The sequence below is a fragment of the Phyllobates terribilis genome, unplaced genomic scaffold, assembly GCF_046119375.1.
Source record: "Phyllobates terribilis strain yellow unplaced genomic scaffold, ASM4611937v1 Scaffold_3__8_contigs__length_932513732, whole genome shotgun sequence".
Lineage (NCBI taxonomy): Eukaryota > Metazoa > Chordata > Amphibia > Anura > Dendrobatidae > Phyllobates > Phyllobates terribilis.
In genome coordinates, this window is record NW_027362763.1 from 770,478,189 (window position 1) to 770,499,456 (window position 21,268).

Consider the following 21,268-nt stretch of genomic DNA (forward strand, 5'->3'; position numbering starts at 1 on the left):
GCCTTCCACATGACTCACCCGGATAAACCTGGCCCTGAGGGTCCGGAGGCCCCTCGTAGAAGGGGGGGTACTGTCACGGGTGTGTCGCCATGAAGATCGTCACGATTACACAGCCTGACTTCTCACAGCTGACTTTTTGGTGCTTTGTGTTTTCGGCAGTGAGGGAAATAATTCTCTCTCTCTCTGTGCTAGACGAGGTCCAGCCTCGCCCAGCTGCAATCAATGCTGCTGTAGTGAGTCTCCTTCAAATACCTGCTGGTCTGTTTGGGAAGTGTCGGTGAAAGTGTAGCACCCTGAGGATTCGGCTGCTACAGGGGTATTGCACCTCAACCCAGAGGTGTGATATTCCACTCCCGGGTAAGGATGGAGTGTGGATCTGAGCTCGGTAGGCTGCATGCACTACATACATCCCATTTCCGAGGAGCAGACCGACGGTACTCCCACTTAGAAATGTGCAGGTACGACCGAGTCTGTTCCTGGCTGGAGTGGGAGGGGGGTGGAACATCCCAAGTAGTGTAGGGGCAGATAGGGGGAGCAGCCTGGGTAAAGATAGGAGCTCATTGGGTGCTGGTCACCTGAGCTCACACATAGAGGGTGTATATAAGGTGGGCACCAACTAAGAACAGGGTCAGTTGCAGAGAGAAAGTCAGCGAGCGGAGGAGAAGAGAGACCCAGAGTGAGAGAGGAGAAAGAGAGGCCCAGAGGGGGAAACAGAAGAAAAGGACTCCAAGAACCCAACTTAAATCCCCGGGTGAAGAGTCGGCACAGGGTACCGGAACCCAAGCTGGTGGGGGCAAAAACACACCCCAGCCAGAGACCGGAGGCCGTGGGCAGCGTTTGCCACGGCCACCCACCACATCCACCACGAAGGCACACCACGTGGAGGGTCAGGGAACCCAAGGCCAAGGGTCTCCCAACAGAAGGCCCGAGGGAGCTGGACCTGGGTGGATCTCTAGTGGGGACGGCCAGAGGAAAGGACAGAAGGGGAGCTCAGGGTCACGCTCCGGACTTATTTGGGGGTTGGCTGGATCCAGAACCTGGTGGACGCAGCACGGCTCGGGAGGTCACTCGAAGCTGGAGTGACCGGAACATCAGCAGTGAGTAAACATCCTAAACTGCATAACCCGACTCTGTCTCTGATTGCCGTCTACACTGCATCACCACAACCCCCATCCTCTGCACCTGATCCCCCTGAGGCTATACCCCACCCGTTGGGGGTTATATCATCACAAGCTGCACCTGCACCATCAGCCTCAGCGGACCCTGCTGCAGCGGCGGCCATAGTGACCGCAACACAACGGGTGGTGTAGTCGACATTAAGAACTTAGTAACATCTGTAGGACTGCCACATACAACTCAGTTTGACACCCTGGGCACGGACCGGGTCACAGCCACTCGGAAGACTACAACCCCCATCTGATCCGGCTCCGGATATTCCCCCTAAAAGAATATGGCCCAGGGGGCGCGTCAAAAGCATTTCATACAGACTTACAGAGCGGATCGTGGTATTTGGAGTTTCTGAGATAAGTGTATTTGGAGTGTTTTTTCCCTTCCTCGCTTTATCATTTATCTCCTTTCCCGTTGGTGTTCCCTCTGTTGTAGTTGTGTAGTTTTTGTATGCAAGGTGGTTTTGGTTTTTCCCTTGTACTGTCTCGTTCGTCTAAGTACTGTGTGTGGGCATATTATTACTTGTCCTCTTTTGTTGTGATCGGGGTCCTTCTCAGGACTAGATTACTTAGGTGCAGGGATCCTCAGGAGGTAGGGGTTACGCTGGCGGCCTGGACCTCTGTACCTTTAACAGTACCTCCAGGTTGAGGGATTAGTCAGGGCCCCAGCTTAGGGTCAGCTTAGGCCCCCTACCTCCAGTATACAGAGACAGCGTCACAGTTATCTCTCTGGTGTTTGCTCAAGCTAAGTGTATCCCATTTGTTTGTCTACCTTGTTGTCTTTAGTTTGCAGTGGGGCTTGACTAGTGCTCACCCCGTCCCCTCCCTATCTAGGGCCAAGCTCTATAGCCATTTATGGCTTAGGTTCCTGCTCGGCGATTGGTGTGGAACCTATATAGGGACGGTAGGGTAGGCAGAGTGATATTAGATCTGCCTAGGGGTCTCCACTTCCCCTTTCCCTATTGTTTGGGCTTCCTTCCTCTCTTCCCTTCGTGTTACACTTAGTCTTTCCCTCACTTTGCGTGACATGATGTCATACTCAAATACACAGAGGGCCAAAATTAAAAGCTTGGACAAAATCGCGGGCCAACCCTGATACGGTGTTTATTAAAAAAATGTCTACAATTGAGGAGTTTTTGCCTTATCATTAAATATAACAATTAACTTTTCATATAAAAACCAACTTAAGGTGTTGTCCCAAGAACAAAGTACATTTTAATTAATAGATCTTAGAATAAAATATTGGCATAATATAATATGTTATATAAGAGCAGTAAAAAGCATATGACCCAATGGCCTAATTTAAATATGCAATGACAAAGGATAAAAAACCTTGAATAATACAGATAATGAAGTATGATGCAAACAAAAGTGCCCCCAAACATATTATGATACCCTCACAGTGATTTCCTCCACAGTACCCTCAACACTCACAGTGTAACGGGTCTGGGAGGCGGAACCTCTGAGCTACTATACAAGGGGGCGGTCCTTGTAAGGGAGCGGGTGGCGACCAGGCAGGCAGTCACAGCAGGTGACCGGGACAGTCTCTAGAAGAACGGGCAGGAGGTCACGGCAAGTGACCGGGGCAGTCTCTGGATGAACGGGCAGATGGTCACGGCAAGTGACTGGGGCAGTCTCTGGATGAACGGGCAGATGGTCACGGCAAGTGACCGGGGCAGTCTCTGGATGAACGGGCAGATGGTCACGGCAAGTGACCGGGGCAGTCTCTGGATGAACAGGCAGATGGTCACGGCAAGTGACCGGGGCAGTCTCTGGATGAACGGGCAGATGGTCACGGCAAGTGACCGGGGCAGTCTCTGGGTAAAGGGTTGGTACGACCTGTGGCGGCTGATGGTAGACGTGAGCTCCCAGGTGAGCAGGCGAGAGTCTCTGGATAAACGGGTAGTCACAGCATGTGACGGCGGAGCCTCCAGGAAGACCAACAGACAGGCGGCAGATGAGCGCTCCCAGGTGAGCGGGCAGAAGTCTCTGGACAGGCGGGTGGTCACAGCACGTGACGGCAGAGCCTCCAGGTAGGCTAGCAGACAGGCAGCAGATGAGCGCTCCCAGGTGAGCGGGCAGGAGTCACTGGACAGGCAGGTGGTCACAGCACGTGACGGCGGAGCCTCCAGGTAGGCTAGCAGGCAGGTAGCAGATGTGCGCTCCCAGGTGAGCGGGCAAGCTGGTCCTTAGACAGACTGACAGGAGTTGTAAGACAGACCGTCGGACCTCAGGCTAGCAGGCAGGTAGCAGAATATCAGGCAGGAATAAGACAGCAAGCTGGCAGGAATCTGGCAGGTATCTGGCAGGTAACTGGCAACGGGACCTGAGGGCTGAAGCAGAGTAGTGAACAGTGCAACAACATTGCTCGGGCACCTCCATTTTGGAGGAGGTGCCTTATATATGGTGAAGTCCTCCGGCCATTGGCCGGGGACTCCTTAGGACGGCGCGCGCGGCCCCTTTAAGAGGGAGGGAGAGCGCGCACGCGCGCCCTAAGCACAGTGGCCGGGAAGGAGCGCGCGCTGCCAGCAGAGCGGGAGGAGGACGCCGGGCACGGAGCAGAGCGGTGAGGGGAACAGCGTCCCTGCCTAGCAGAGGGCAGGGACGCCGGCGCTACAGTACCCCCCCCTTTAGGCCCCCCCTTTTTTAGGCCAGACAGAAATTTAGCAAGGATAAGAGGGGCATGGATGTTCTCCCGGGGCTCCCACGTTCTCTCCTCAGGACCAAACCCCTTCCAATCTACTAGAAAAAAGGTCTTTCCTCTTACCCTTTTGGTGGCAAGAATGTTCTCTACCTCAAACTCATCCTCAGCAGAAACCGGAGCAGGAGGCGTACCTGTAGACTTGGAAAAAGAGTTAAGTACCACAGGTTTGAGGAGAGATACATGGAAGGAGTTAGGGATCTGTAAGTTGGCCGGGAGTTTCAATTTATAGGCCACCGGGTTGATCTGACTGATGACCTCCAGGGGACCGATGAACCGAGGCCCTAACTTGTAAGAAGGTATCTTGAGTCGGACATATTTAGATGAGAGCCAGACTTTATCTCCAGGACGAAATTGTGGAGGATCCAGGCGTTTTTTGTCAGCGTGTCTTTTCATCCGTTCGGACGACTGAAGGAGTGCGGATCGGGTACTCTCCCAAATGGAGGAAAATTTGCTAACGAGAGATTCCGCAGCCGGGTTGTCCACAGAGGTGGAGACAGGAAAAGGAATCCGAGGATGCTGACCGAAGACTACAAAAAACGGGAATTTGGAGGAGGATTCGCTCTCGTGATTGTTATAAGAGAACTCGGCCCATGGTAGGAGATCCACCCAGTCTGAATGATGGGCATTAACGAAGTGCCGGAGGTAACTGGTCAGGTTCTGATTGATCCGCTCCACTTGACCATTGGACTGTGGGTGGTAAGCGGAAGAGAAGTCCAGGGTGACGTCTAGCAGTTTACAAGTGGCTCTCCAGAAGCGTGAGGTGAACTGTACCCCACGATCCGACACGATGTGGAGGGGCAGGCCATGAAGACGAAAGATGTGACGAATAAAGTCTTTAGCTAGCTCGGGTGCAGACGGGAGGCCTGGCAGGGGAACGAAATGAGCCATCTTGGAGAAGCGGTCAGCGACCACCCAAATGACTGTACAACCGGCAGAGACTGGGAGGTCAGTTATAAAGTCCATTGCTATATGCTGCCAGGGGGCAGCAGGTACAGAAAGCGGAAGGAGGCGACCGGCTGGCAGATGTCTCGGAACCTTGTTGCGGGCGCAGGACACACAGGCAGAAACAAAGTCTATTACGTCCTTGTGCAGGGTAGGCCACCAGTAGTGCCGGGTAATAAGCTGGAGGGTCTTTTTCTGACCGGCATGGCCAGCCAGTTTAGACGAGTGACCCCAGTGAAGGATCTTCTCCCGATCAGGTACTGATACGAACGTCTTTCCGGGAGGGAGACGATTTAGACTCACGGGAGCCACCTGCATTACTCTGGCGGGATCGATGATGTGTTTAGGTTCCTCCTCAAGATCAGACACCAGGAAGGATCGGGACAAGGCGTCCGCCTTGACGTTTTTGTCAGCCAGGCGAAAATGAAGAACAAAATCAAAGCCAGCAAAAAACAAGGACCACCGGGCTTGGCGCGGGTTAAGTCTCTGGGCATGCTGGAGGTAAGCCAAGTTCTTGTGGTCAGTGTAAATTATTACCGGGTGAAGAGCCCCCTCGAGCAGGTAACGCCACTCCTCCAATGCCAGTTTGATGGCCAATAACTCTCGGTCTCCTATGGAATAATTGCGCTCTGAGGAGGAGAAGAGTTTAGAGAAGAAGCCGCAAGTTACCATCCTCCCGGAAGATGATTTTTGAGTAAGTACCGCTCCGGCTCCAGAGGAGGAGGCGTCAACTTCCAGGAAGAACTGCTTGTTGCCGTCCGGGCGATGCAGCACCGGGGCGGAAGAGAAGGCCTGTTTTAAGGAAAGAAAGGCCTCCTCTGCTTCGGGCGGCCACTCTTTGGGATTAGTACCCTTACGGGTGAGTGCGGAAATTGGGGCAGTCCGGGAAGAGAAGTGTGGTATGAAGAGGCGGTAGTAGTTGGCGAAGCCCAGGAACCGCTGAATGGCCTTCAACCCCTCCGGTCGAGGCCATTTCTCGATGGCAGACAGTTTCTCTGGATCCATTCGTAGGCCGGTCTGAGAAATAATGTAGCCCAAAAACGGAAGCGAGGTCTGCTCAAAGAGGCACTTCTCGTATTTAGCGAAGAGGTGATTCTGCCTGAGCCTGAGCAGGACCTGACGAACGTCCCTCCGGTGAGTCTGGAGATCCGGAGAGAAGACCAAGATGTCGTCCAGGTACACCACTACGCAGGAGTAGAGAAGGTCCCGGAAGATGTCATTGACCAACTCTTGAAAGACGGCAGGAGCGTTACAGAGACCAAAGGGCATTACCAGATATTCATAGTGGCCGTCCCGGGTGTTGAATGCCGTCTTCCATTCATCCCCCTGACGGATACGAACCAGGTTGTACGCCCCACGGAGGTCCAGTTTGGTGAAGATTCTAGCCCCCCTCAGACGATCAAATAACTCCGGAATGAGCGGAAGGGGGTACTTATTCTTCACCGTGATCTGGTTAAGGCCTCTATATTCTATACAGGGACGGAGAGAACCGTCCTTCTTTTTGACGAAAAAGAAGCCTGCTCCCGCCGGGGAGGTAGATTTCCGGATGAATCCCCTGGCCAGATTCTCCTCAATATATTCGGACATCGACCGGGTCTCAGCAGCGGATAATGGATAAATACGCCCACGGGGAGGAGTAGTACCGGGTAACAGGTCGATAGGGCAGTCGTATGGTCTATGAGGGGGTAGTGTCTCTGCCTCCTTTTTATTAAAGACATCAGCATAAGACCAATAAGGAATCGGAAGTCCAGGTAGATTAGCTGGGGTAGGAGAAGGACGGACGGGATGCACGGGAACCAGACAGGTCTTATGGCAGTCCTGTCCCCAGCGAAGGACCTCTCCGGTCTGCCAGTCAAGCACGGATGCATGTCTCTGGAGCCAAGGTAGACCTAGCAAGAGGGCGTGAGAGAGTCCAGGCAGAACATGAAAGGAGATACTCTCAGAATGCAGCATTCCCACCTGCAGAGTAATGGATTCGGTGATGAGTTGGATGGGGCGTGGTAAGAGACCCCCATCCACGGCAGCAACAGACAAGGGTACAGCCAGAGGTTTGGTGGGGATGCGGTATTTCTCTACCAGGGACTGTGAAATAAGATTCCCGGCTGCTCCAGAGTCAAGTTGGGCTAGTTCGAAATAACGGTTCTCCCCGCAGACGATTGAGACTGACAGCAGCAGAGATGGAGAGGATTTATTCTTGTCTAGGTCGACCTCTCTGAGCGAACCTAGACACAGGCGTTTCCCGACCTCTCCGGGCAGGCACGGATCCGGTGCTCCTTACTGCCACAGTAGAAGCAGCTCCCCTCGGCACGGCGTAAGTCCTGACGGGTTTTGACCATCTTGGTCTGGTCGACCTGCATAGGCTCAGGAGAGTGTACCTGGGTAGAGACGGAGGGAGTGACGGGTTTCTGAAAAGTAGGAGTTAGACGTGGAAACCTCCTCTCACGGGTGACCTCTTTGGCACGCTTCTGGAACCGTAGGTCAATCCGGGTGGCAAGAGTTATTAGGTCATCGAGAGTGGTAGGAATGTCCCGACCGGCAAGTTCATCTTTAATACGGCCTGACAGACCCTCCCAGAAGACGGATACCAGAGCGTCGTTATCCCAGGCCAGCTCCGAGGGAAGGGTACGGAACCATATGGCATATTGGCCCACGGTGAGACCTCCCTGACGGAGGCGTAGCAGTGATGATGCGGATGAGGTCTTCCGTCCGGGTTCGTCGAAGACTTTCCGGAAAGCCGTGAGAAAGGCAGGCAAGTCGGACACCAGGGGGTCTCCTCTCTCCCATAGAGGATTTAGCCAGGCCAGGGCCTCCCCGGTGAGATGGGACATGATGAAGGCAATTTTGGCCCGGTCGGAGTTAAACTGGTGAGACAGGAGTTCAAAGTGCAGGGTTCTCTGATTTATGAAGCCCCGAGCCTGGGCGGAGTCGCCTCCGAAGCGAGGAGGTGCAGAAAGCCGGGGTCCGGGGTAGGATACCATGGTATTAGTGGGCAGCGGAGCTGCCGGATTGCGAGTCATGGCACTGGCGGAGGTTGCTGGCGGAGCAGTCAGAGTGTCCAGGCGAGAATTGACATTCCGCAGGTGACCCAGGATGGACTCCTGTTGGGACCTCTGACGGGACAGTTCATGACACAGGTCCGAGAGCGAGGGAGCTTGGGTGCCACCGGGTTCCATGGCCCGAGCAAACTGTAACGGGTCTGGGAGGCGGAACCTCTGAGCTACTATACAAGGGGGCGGTCCTTGTAATGGAGCGGGTGGCGACCAGGCAGGCAGTCACAGCAGGTGACCGGGACAGTCTCTAGAAGAACGGGCAGGAGGTCACGGCAAGTGACCGGGGCAGTCTCTGGATGAACGGGCAGATGGTCACGGCAAGTGACTGGGGCAGTCTCTGGATGAACGGGCAGATGGTCACGGCAAGTGACCGGGGCAGTCTCTGGATGAACGGGCAGATGGTCACGGCAAGTGACCGGGGCAGTCTCTGGATGAACAGGCAGATGGTCACGGCAAGTGACCGGGGCAGTCTCTGGATGAACGGGCAGATGGTCACGGCAAGTGACCGGGGCAGTCTCTGGGTAAAGGGTTGGTACGACCTGTGGCGGCTGATGGTAGACGTGAGCTCCCAGGTGAGCAGGCGAGAGTCTCTGGATAAACGGGTGGTCACAGCATGTGACGGCGGAGCCTCCAGGAAGACCAACAGACAGGCGGCAGATGAGCGCTCCCAGGTGAGCGGGCAGAAGTCTCTGGACAGGCGGGTGGTCACAGCACGTGACGGCAGAGCCTCCAGGTAGGCTAGCAGACAGGCAGCAGATGAGCGCTCCCAGGTGAGCGGGTAGGAGTCACTGGACAGGCAGGTGGTCACAGCACGTGACGGCGGAGCCTCCAGGTAGGCTAGCAGGCAGGTAGCAGATGTGCGCTCCCAGGTGAGCGGGCAAGCTGGTCCATAGACAGACTGACAGGAGTTGGAAGGCAGACCGTCGGACCTCAGGCAAGCAGGCAGGTAGCTGATGTGCGCTCCCAGGTGAGCGGGCAAGCTGGTCCTTAGACAGACTGACAGGAGTTGTAAGACAGACCGTCGGACCTCAGGCTAGCAGGCAGGTAGCAGAATATCAGGCAGGAATAAGACAGCAAGCTGGCAGGAATCTGGCAGGTATCTGGCAGGTAACTGGCAACGGGACCTGAGGGCTGAAGCAGAGTAGTGAACAGTGCAACAATATTGCTCGGGCACCTCCATTTTGGAGGAGGTGCCTTATATATGGTGAAGTCCTCCGGCCATTGGCCGGGGACTCCTTAGGACAGCACGCGCGGCCCCTTTAAGAGGGAGGGAGAGCGCGCGCGCCCTAAGCACAGTGGCCGGGAAGGAGCGCGCGCTGCCAGCAGAGCGGGAGGAGGACGCCGGGCACGGAGCAGAGCGGTGAGGGGAACAGCGTCCCTGCCTAGCAGAGGACAGGGACGCCGGCGCTACACACAGTATGATTACCCTACTGTACCCCCTCCCTCAATTCCCCCGACAAAAAAATGGTGACCCCATCACGGTATGACTCTCCAACTGTAAACCCCACACAGCCTTCCATACAGTATAATGGCCAGAAAGAGTCCTCCATACAGAATAATGGGCCCCACATAGTCCTCCATACAATATAATGGCCACAAAAAGTGCTCCATACAGTATAATGGACCCAACATAGTCCTCCATACAGTATAATGGGCCCCACATAGTGGCCACAAAAGTGCTCCATACAGTATTACAGTATAATGGCCCCACATAGTGCCCCATTGAGTATAATGGCCACAAAAAATGTTCCATACAGTATATTGGCCCACATACTGCTCCATACAGTATAATAGCCTCACATAATGCTCCATAGAGTATAATGGCCCCAAAAAGTGCTCCATACAGTATTGTGGGCCCAACATAGTCCTCCATAAAGTATAAAAGGGCCCCGCATTGGCTTCCATACAGTATGATGGCTTCACATAGTGCTCCATACAGTATAATGGCCACACAAGTGCTCCATACAGTATTACAGTATAATGGCCCCACATAATGACCCTTTGAGTATAATGGCCACAAAAAATGCTCCATACACTATATTGGCCCCACATAGTGCTCCATACAATATAATGGCCCCACATAGTCCTCCATAAAGTATAATGGGGCCCTGCATTGCTTTCCATATAATATAATGGCCCCACATAGTGCTCCATACAATATACTGGCCCCACATAGTGCTCCATACAATATAATGGCCCCACATAGTCCTCCATAAAGTATAACGGGGCCCTGCATTGCTTTCCATATAGTATAATGGCCCCACATAGTGCTCCATACAATATACTGGCCCCACATAGTGCTCCATACAATATAATGGCCCCACATAGTCCTCCATAAAGTATAACGGGGCCCTGCATTGCTTTCCATACAGTATAATGGCCCCACATAGTGCTCCATACAGTATATTGGCTCCACATAGTGCTTCATACAGTATAATAGCCTCACATAGTGCTCTATAGAGTATAATGGCCATAAAAAGTGCTCCATACAGTATAGTGGGCCCAACATAGTCCTCCATAAAGTATAAAGGGGCTCTGCATTGACTTCCATACAGTATAATGGCTTCACATAGTGCTCCATACAGTATAATGGCCACAAAAGTGCTCCATACAGTATTACTGTATAATGGCCCCACATAGTGCCCAATTGAGTATAATGGCCACAAAAATGCTCCATACACTATATTGGCCCCACATAGTGCTCCATACAATATAATGGCCCCACATAGTCCTCCATAAAGTATAACGGGGCCCTGCATTGCTTTCCATACAGTATAATGGCCCCACATAGTGCACCATACAGTATAATTGCCCCACGTAGTGCTCCACACAGTATAATGGCCACAAAAAGTGCTCCATACAGTATAATTGCCCCACATGGTGCTCCATACAGTATAATTGCCCCACATGGTGCTCCATACAGTATAATAGCATTGATGGCTACGTAACACAAAAACCTGATTCAAAGAGAACCTGTCAGCACGATTTTGTAATGTAAAGTAAAGACATTGCTCTAATGGTGCTTGCATTGATATCTTTGGTGAAGAAATCCACTTTATTGTTCTTCTGTAATCAGTATTTGAAGTTTTCTGTTAATTAGATTTTAGTGCACAGGGGCCAGGTCTTCTACTCCCTGTATGTGATTCCACAGCCCCTCTGCCTACCTCAGGTCTTTTTATGATGAGAGCTTCCCTTTAAGCAGATCTCACTTAGCAAGTCAAGCACTGATCTGCACTGTTGAGGGGTAAGCACCTTGAAACAGCTATCTATACATAATCATATTACAAAGTTCATCAAAGGGTAGGATATTGACTTATAGGGTAACTAAAGCTTCTGGACAGCACTAGCAGGATCATTTCCTTTTAGGAAAGACCTAATTTGCACAATATTCTGTACAATAATACATGTATAGGATATCTATCTACAGTCATGGCCTAAACTGTTGGAACCCTTGAAATTGTTAAAGAAAATGAAGTATTTCTCCCAGAAAAATATTGCAATTACACATGTTTTGTTATACACATGTTTATTTCCTTTATTTGTTTTGAAACAACACAAAAAAAACAGAAAAAAGGTAAATCAGACATAAGTCAATTTCTCCTCTTTTTATCTGGTTTGAGGTGTGGATTTCATATTGCCCACACCTGTTACTTGCCACAGATGAGTTTGCATGAGCATCACATGCTTGTAACAAAGTTGTTTACTCACAATTTTGGAAAGGTGCCAACAATTTTGTCAGGCCCATTTTTGTGGTTCTGTGTGAAATTATGTCCAATTTGCCTTTTTTTTCCTCAGTTTTTTGTGAGTTATTCCAATACACAGATAGGAAGTAAACATGTATATAACAAAACAATATTCTGCAAGAAATACTTCATTTTTAGGAACAATTTCAAGGGTGCCAACGCTTTCGGCAATGACTGTTGTAAGGTTGGACTGTTACTAGACACAGTGGATGGGAGATAAACCTGGAGTAATGCTTTAGTGCATAGAGGACTAAAAGGGGTTAATTGGTCATGACAGGTTGATTATGAGCAGCTGAAAGGCTGCTCACCATACCTCCACCCCTTGGTGTGGTTCACTTGGTAAAAATAAGACCTGTCTGTCTCACAGATGTCTGTGTGTATGGAGGTGTGCAGATCTCCTGGATTGAGTACATTTGCTAAAGAACTAAGAAGCTGAACTCTATGCCAGGCGGGCTAACCAGCACTATTGTATGGACTTGTTACTTTATGTTTTACTTTATGCCGGACAAGGGCTGTATTTAAGTTTTCCTGTCATGTGGTGTATGAGGACTGAAATGAACCAGCTGGACTTTAAATAGAAATGGTTCCTATTATATCTCAGATCGCTCCCAGGTGAGTAGCATTGTTAGGGCAGAGACAGACTGCCGTATAACTCCTGCGAGGATTGCATCTTAATCCTTGTACTGGCTGTCTGCTCTCCTGATCTGAGCTTGACAGGTGCATAAAAATACATCATGCTGTCATGCTCAGGTCAGGAGAGGTGCCGGCCAGTCCGTGCAGTGCGATGCGATCATAGCATGAGTTATACGGCAGTCTGCCTCTGCACTTAAACTGTATATACTATAATGGAGGCAGAGACCCATTGGTACCACAGCTATAAAATACATTGCATGGTGGAATATACAGTACATCACATTACAACAGCAATTTACATATGGTGGTAGCCATTGACTATGAATTCCATCACTGAGCAATAGCACTTCTCCTTCTCATATTTCCATTTACTGTACTCTTACCAATATACTATTTAGAAGCTGCAGAGAGAGCATACAATATGGCATTTGGTGGATGTAAAAGCACCTTTCTACATCACCAATGGGCTCTACTTGTAGATTTCACATCCCCCATTGCTTTTGCTTTCAAGCCACCTTATTAGCATACATCCCTGGATTTACTTGGTGATATGCTTTAAATTGCAGCCAAGTTATGAGGAAACATTTCCAGGTGGTCTATGCAAATATGTATTAGAATGATTTGGGGTAATTAAAATGCTAAGAAATAAAAATTGGCTTCAAGTACGTTATCCACTTATCAAATTTTATAATTGAAAAATGCTGATAGCACACACCGTAACGACGACACAGTAAGAGGGGAGTGCTATATTTGAAGCTTTGGCTGGTTCAGCTAGTATCTGATATTGATATCTACATGTCACAAATATACATCTAAGAAGACTGAATTGTTGATATGCAATGCTCATCATATTGGTTAATCGATAAAATTCTACCCATAATGGCAAAAAAATTTTTGGTCAATTTTTCTCTTAAATTCCTGCCATGATTGTATGGGTGGATCATTAAAAATGATCAATATTAAGTTCTATATTATTCATAGGATTCATCCAGCACTTTATTTTCTAAAACAAGGCCAAGCATGGTCTGAAATTAAAAAATAAAGTGTGTTACCACCTACCACTCACCTGCCACTGCTCCATAACGCTGCCTGGGTGCCGCATTGGACAACCCCTTTTACAAAGCAAAGCGTGGGGCCCATTAAACTCAGGGAATTCATTGGCAACACAGTTGTAAAGAGTTATGCAGTCTTAGGCTATGTCCCCTTGATCAGTCTATAGCAGCGCTTTGGACGCAGCTTATTTTCGCTGCTTCCAAAGTTTTGCGTCTGATCACGCAGGTAAATCCACACGTGTTCATTGAACACATGGGGAGTTACCGCATCCTATACATTCTATTGTGGAAATTGACATGCTGCGGCTCGTAAAGTCGTGCCGCCGGTGAGTTAACGCAGCATCAAATAGAAGCACAGTGAGCATGGAATTTCTATAAATCCCATCCACTGTACTTCTAATGTGGAACGCAGCATTTTGGACGCAGCGCAGGTGAGCTGCATCCAAAACACTGCTGTTACAGATCGTGGGCACCTACCCTTACACATGCATAGGGTCTCAGGCTCTACTCACATCTGATATCCATAAAAAATATATACAGTGAAGGAAATAATTATTTGATCCCTTGCTGTTTTTGTAAGTTTGTCCACTGACAAAGACATGAACAGTCTATAATTTTAATGATAGGTTGATTTTAACATTGAGAGATAGAATATCCCAAAAAAATCAAGAAAATCACATTATATAAATTAGATACAGTGGGGAAAAAAAGTATTTAGTCAGCCACCAATTGTGCAAGTTTTCCCACTTAAAAAGATGAGAAAGGCCTGTAATTGGCACCATAGATAGACCTCAACTATGAGAGACAAAATGAGAAAACAAATCCTGTAAATCACAATGTCTGATTTGGAAAGAATTTTTTTTCACATTTTGGTGGAAAATAAGTATTTGGTCAATTACAAGTGTTCATCTCAATACTTTGTTATATATCCTTTGTTGGCAATGACAGAGGTCAAATGTTTTCTGTAAGTCTTCACAAGGTTGGCACACACTGTTGCTGGTATGTTGGCCCATTCCTCCATGCAGATCTCCTGTAGAGCAGTGACTTTTTGGGGCTGTCGCTGGGCAACACGGGCTTTCAACTCCCTCCAAAGGTTTTCTATAGGGTTTAGATCTGGAGACTGGCTAGGCCACTCCAGAACCTTGAAATGCTTCTTACGAAGCCACTCCTTTGTTGCCCTGACGGTGTGCTTCGGATCATTGTCATGCTGAAAGACCCAGCCACGTTTCATCTTCAATGCCCTTGCTGATGGAAGGAAGTTTGCACTCAAAATCTCACAATACATGGCCCTATTCATTCTTTCATGTACACGGATCACTCGTCCTGGTCCCTTGGCAGAGAAACAGCCCCAAAGCATGATGTTGCCACCCCCATGCTTCACAGTAGGCATGGTGTTCTTTACATGCAACTCAGCATTCTTTCTCCTCCAAAAACAACTAGTTGTGTTTCTACCAAACAGTTCTACTTTGGTTTCATCTGACCATATGACATTCTCCCAATACTCTTCTGGATCATCCAAATGCTCTCTAGCACACTTCAGAGGGCCCGGACATGTAATGGCTTAAGCAGAGGGACACGTCTGGCACTGCAGGAGCTGAGTCCCTGGCGGCGTAGTGTGTTACTGATGGAAACCTGTGTAACGTTGGTCCAAGCTCTCTGCAGGTCATTCACTAGGTCCCCCCGTGTGGTTCTGGGATTTTCGCTCACTGTTCTTGAGATCATTTTGACTCCATGGAGTGAAATCTTGTGTGGAGCCCCAGATCGAGGGAGATTATCAGTGGTGTTGTATGTCTTCCATTTTCTAATTATTGCTCCCACAGTTGATTTCTTCACACCAAGCTGCTTGCCTATTGAAGATTCAGTCTTCCCAGCCTGGTGCAGGGCTACAATTTTGTTTCTGGTGTCCTTCAACAGCTCTTTGGTCTTCACCATAGTGGAGTTTGGAATGTGACTGTTTGAGGTTGCGGACAGGTGTCTTTTATACTGATAACAAGTTCAAACAGGTGCCAGTACTACAGGTAATGAGTGGAGGACAGAGGAGCCTCTTAAAGAAGAAGTTATAGGTCTGTGAGAGCCAGAAATCTTGCTTGTTTGTAATTGATCAAATAATTATCTTCCACCAAAATTTGAAAAAAAATTCTTTCCAAATCAGACAATGTGATTTTCAGGATTTGTTTTCTCATTTTGTCTCTCATAGTTGAGGTCTACCTATGATGTCAATTACAGGCCTCTCTCATCTTTTTAAGTGGGAAAACTTGCACAGTTGGTGGCTGACTAAATACTTTTTTTCCCCACTGTAAATTTATTTGCATTTTGCAGTGAGAAATAAGTATTTGATCCCCTACAAACCATCATGAGTTCTGGCTCCTACAGACCAGTTAGATGATTCTAATCAACTCGTTACCTGCATTAAAGACAGCTGTCTTACATAGTCACCTGTATAAAAGACTCCTGTCCACAGACTCAATTAATCAGTCAGACTCTAACCTCTACAACATGGGCAAGACCAAAGAGCTTTCTAAGGATGTCAGGGACAAGATCATAGACCAGCACAAAGCTGGAGTGGGCTCCCGACTTCACGCTGGGTCTTTACTCCCTCCTGCACTGCGCTTCCCACTGTGAATCCTGTTCGGGTGCTGCTAGGCCCCCCCTGTCCGTCGGAGTTGCACAGACCTGCTCGACCTTACTTGGATTGAAGTGGAAGTTTGGCTCCTGGCTATAGAAGTCAGAAGCCTCCGGTTTTTCCAGCCGAGGCTTGAAGCTGCACGACTGGGCCAGGGGCCGGTCCCCTTCTTGCGGCCTAGATCCTCCTGACACTTGGCAGGTTCGGGGTGTACGGGTGCCGCCTGCACTCGCCGTACTCCCCTAGGATCCCTTCTGTAGAACGGAGCTTACTCCCTGCTCCCCTCCTGGGCCTCTGTACTAGGCCCTTGTAGTGGAGCAGAGCTCCTACAGAGACTCTGCTCCCAGACTGTTCCTCTGAACTGTCCCTACTCCAACTCCCTTGCTATTAAGATGTCTACCTTTTTATATATCTACTGTATGAGTGCTCCCATGAACTACTTCCTCCACCCACACCCACTACTGGTTCCCCCTAACTTTGGGTTCCCCCCCACCCCAGCCAGGGTCAGGGCTCAGCAGAAAACTACATTGCATCTTGCCCCTCCTGCTGGCCTGGGGTAGTGTTGGATGTAGGTGTTGGGGTTCCGTGCAGCACTCCCTCCTTACCTGAGAGAAGGGAAACACCACAACTCTGGGTGAGGTGCAGTACCTCTGTGGCGACCGAACCCTCAGGGGCGCCACATATGATTTTTACATATTAAATTAATTTGCATTGTATTGTATGAAATACCGTATTTTTGGACTATAAGACGCACCGGACCATAAGACGCACCTAGGTTTTAGAGGAGGAAAATCGAAAAAAAATGTAAGCAAAAAATGTGGTCATGATGCCCTGTTAAGGGGGAGGGGGTCTGCTACTGACACTGTTATAGGGGTAATGTCCCCCAATTCTGTTAATATCCCCCATCCTGGTGTATATGGCCCCCTCCTTCCTGTTATACGTGGCCCTCATCCCCATCCTGATATGCATAGCACCCCTCATCCCCATCCTGGTCTGTATTGCACCCTTCATTCTGGTATTTATGGCCCCCCTCATGCCCATCCTGGTATGTATGGCACCCTTCATCCCTCATCCTAGTATGTATGACCCCCCACATCCCTCTTCCTGGTATGTATGGCAACCCTCATCCCTCTTCCTGGTATGTATGGTACCCCTCATCACTCTTCTTGGTATGTGGTACCCCTCATCCTGGTATGTATGGCATCCTTCATCCCTCATCCTGGTATGTATGGCCCCCCTCATCCCTCTTCCTGGTATGTATGGCACCCTTCATCCCTCTTCCTGGCATGCATGGCACCCTTCATCCCTCATCCTGGTATGTATTTTGCCCCCCTCATCCCTCTTCCTGGTATGCTTGGCACCACTCATCTTGGTATGCTTGGCACCCCGTGATTCCCATCACGCTGCACACAAAAAAAGAAACAATTATACTCACCTCCTCTCTGCTGCCGACAGGGATCCCACACGATGAGGGATGCAGGGTGCCATACATACCAGGAACCGTGCTGCAAGTACAGTGTGCGCGCTATTAAGGAAAATGAATATTCACTGCTCCCAATGCCCATGGGCATGGGGGGCAGTGAATATTAATTTTCTTTAGCAGCGGGCACAGTGTAGGATGCAGCAGCGGACTACTGCCTCCAGTGCCCCACTCCTCCGCCACTGCAGCTCCCCCCACATCCCCCACCACCCACAGTCACAGTATATATATCGGACTATAAGATGCACCCCCACTTTCCTCCAAAATTTTGTAGGAAAAAAGTGCGTCTTATAGTCTGAAAAATATGGTAAGTATTTGATACAATAGATAAACAGAAATTAATATTTGGTGCAGAAACCTTTGTTTGCAATTACAGAGGTCAGACGTTTCCTGTAGTTCTTGATCAAGTTTGCACACACTGCAGCTGGGATTTTGGCCCACTCCTCCATACAGATCTTCTCCAGATCTTTCAGGTTTCAGGGTCGTCTCTGGGCAACACTGAGTTTCAGCTTCCTCCAAAGATTTTCTATTAGGTTTAGGTCTGGAGACTGGCAAGGCCACTCCAAGACCTTGAAATGCTTCTTACGGAGCCACTCCTTAGTTGCCCTGACCCATCTTCAATGCTCTTACTGAGGGAAGGAAGTTGTTGGCCATAATCTCGTGATATATGACCCCATCCATCCTCCCTTCAATACAATGCAGTTGTCCTGTCCACTTTGCAGAAAAGCACCACCAAGGAATGATGTTTACCCCATCATGCTTCACGGTTGGGACGGTGTTCTTGGGGTTGTACTCATCCTTCTTCTTCCTCTAAACTTGGCGAGTGGAGTTGATACTAAAAAGTTCTACTTTGGTTTCATCTGACCACATGACCTTCTCCCATGCCTCCTCTGGATCATCCAGACGGTCATTGGCGAACTTCAAACGGGCCTGGACATGTGCTGGCATGAGCAGAGGGACTTTGTGTACCCTGCAGGATTTTAATCCATGACGGCATAGTGTGTTACTAATGGTAATGTTTGAGACTGTGGTCCCAGCTCTCTTCAGGTCATTGACCAGGTCCTCCCATGTAGTTTTTTTGCTGATTCTGGACCTTTCTCAGAATTATCCTTACCCCACTAGGCGAGATCTGGCATGGAGCATCAGACCAAGGAAGATTAACAGCCATGTTATGTTTCTTCCATTTTCTAATACTTTCGCCAACAGTTGTTGCCTTCTCAACAAGCTGCTTGCTTATTGTCCTGTAGCCCATCCCAGCCTTGTGCAGGTCTACAATTTTGTCCCTGGTGTTCTTAGACAGCTCTTTGGTCTTGGCCATGGTGGAGAGGTTGCAGTGTGATTGATTGAGTGAGTGGATTGGTGTCTTTTATACAGGGAACGAGTTCAAACAGGTGCAATTAATAAAGGTAATGAGTGCAGAGTAGGAGGTCTTCTTAAAGAAAAACTAACAGGTCTGTGAGAGCCAGAATTCTTGCTAGTTGGCAGGTGATCAAATACTTATTTCATGCAATAAAATGCAATTTAATTATTTAAAAATCAAACATTTTCTGTTTTTTTATTTTTAGATTCTGTCTCTCACAGGTGAAGTGTACCTACGATAAAAATTACAGACCTCTCCATTCTTTGCAGGTGGGAAAACTTGTAAAATCGGCAGAGTATCAAATACTTATTTTCCCCACTGTACATGAGAGCACCATAAATTAGTGGAAAAGACCCCGATTCCATCTATATGTCACTTACTGGTCTTTGCTTTGCAGTTTCAATACAATCAGTCTCTTATCAGGGAAAGATTATCACTAGAGGACAAGCAGCCTTATGCCTCCTAGTCCAACCATACTCCCAGCACTGATTAGAAGCTCTCTGTCACTATACAATGTATAGAGAAAGTTGTGGTGTGAGCGGGTTATACACAGCTCAACAACTTAGCTCTGCTAGATCAGCAGAGACCCTGCAGAAAATCTGCAGATAAAAAGCAGCAAAAAAAATTCTAGTATTTACGCTATGTGTGAACACAGCCTCAGCATTATATTTTTATAAGATAGGTTTAATGGAGAAAAAAGCATTGTAAATAATCTGTTCACTGTATTGTATGGGATGTTACAATCACAGGGATACCAAATACGTGTTATTTGCTGATTTGTGAGGTTTATATTTTGGAAAAACTGATTTCAAAATGTAATTATTTTAACAGTTTTTCATTAATTTTTTGTGATTTACAGGATGAAAATATTTTGGGGAGTTTTATGTTATCCCTACAATACAGATAAATAGAAATGCACTGGTATATAGGATGTAGTTTATGTACCAGTACATTATGCCAATAAAAAAAAGTAGAATACAATGCACATTCAAGTACAGAACATTCTACCACATTTGACAGTGCTGCCGCCTCCAATGCTGCAGGTTGGGAGTTCAAATCTCATGGTTACCACATTGAACTATTGTAAATATTATTGAGCATAAATATGCCGGCCTCTCCCCCCAAGGAGGTGGAACTATTGAGCAATGAACTCAGTAAAACACGCATTGAAGACAGCAGGGCTGGGGACAAGACATCGCACAAAGAGAGTGAAAGTCAGGACATAGCCCTGACCGCCAGGGGCAACTCCCCTAAATCTGTACTTTCATGCCAGATCCAGGAGAGATAAGAGATATGCTGTAAGTACAGAAGGCAAAGCTGTCAGGGTCCAACTGAAAAAGAGGCCTATTTTATTACATTAATTGTTTGGCAATCTTAACAGTTCCCTATTTTCAGGAAAAGTTTTTGCAAACTTTCTTAAGATCATTGGGAATATTTTTAGTTCTGTGGAAAGTAACCAAACACAGAAAGTAGATAGAATTCATGATATGAAGATTAATACAATAATGCTCTAGAAACAAGAATCTGTATTATTATAATAGTATCAAGGCATTAAATATTGTGTTATTAGATTCAATGACAATACATCAAATCATTAAAATAACTGTAAGTAAAAGAGCAAACATATAGAGTATGTACCATTATTTCCCAGCCAAGGCATGTTATGGAACACATCAAATATTTCATACTGTACTTGAATTGTTTCATAGTAATGACCAATAAGAAGAAAATCTAATTTAAACATTGACATTTGGAACAAACAAATGTGTAGATGGAATTAACCCTTTATACATCAATGTGAGTTTCATGAAGGGAGTCTGGAGGCAACTGTGTATATTATTATTAAATTTAAGAGTAGGAAAAGAAAAAGTCATCTCATCCAACATCAATAAAAGCATAGACATAACTCTGCTTGAAAGTAAAATAAAAGTGCAGTAGTTGGCAAATTGAAGCTTTCTTTGTTAAATTCTCTACAATATACAGTTGAAACCAGAAGTTTAAAGGCATAGTAATCTTAGTGTATGTAAACTTTTGACTTTGCAGTAAGTAATAAAAATGCGTTAAAACATTCTCTCTCTCTCTCTTATCATTCTGGCATTTGGAAAATATTAAAAATGATGGTAATCCTAATTGACCTAAAACGGGAAAGATTTATTCTGATTTTATGTCAGATATTGAGAAAAACATGCATATGTCTTTTTATATAGCGTATGTAAACTTCTGGTTTCAACTGTATATATTTAAGTAACACAGGATGCATCATTCATAATAGATGATGGTCATAGCTCACCTCCTCACACTCCTTGCACAAGGACCTGTGCACAGCTAACAGAGAATGCTTAGAAAATTCTCCCATAGAAGCTAAAGACCATCTGTAGACTATGAGTGACTTTGATCCACGTGTCTCCCATACAGTATAAATCTAACTACTCAGGGAAGCTGGCTACCCTCATGATCATGTACAGAAAACAGAAAAATAATAAAAATTCATAGGCGATATATTCAATTTAATAGA

The 21,268-nt window shown here is 47.7% G+C and overlaps 1 protein-coding gene across 1 annotated transcript in view; it reads right to left on the minus strand.

Annotated features, from left to right (window-relative positions):
- PLCB1 (phospholipase C beta 1) overlaps positions 1–21,268 on the minus strand; it is a 1,235,601-nt gene that overhangs the window by 81,828 nt on the left and 1,132,505 nt on the right. The gene's annotated exons all lie outside the window — the stretch shown is intronic.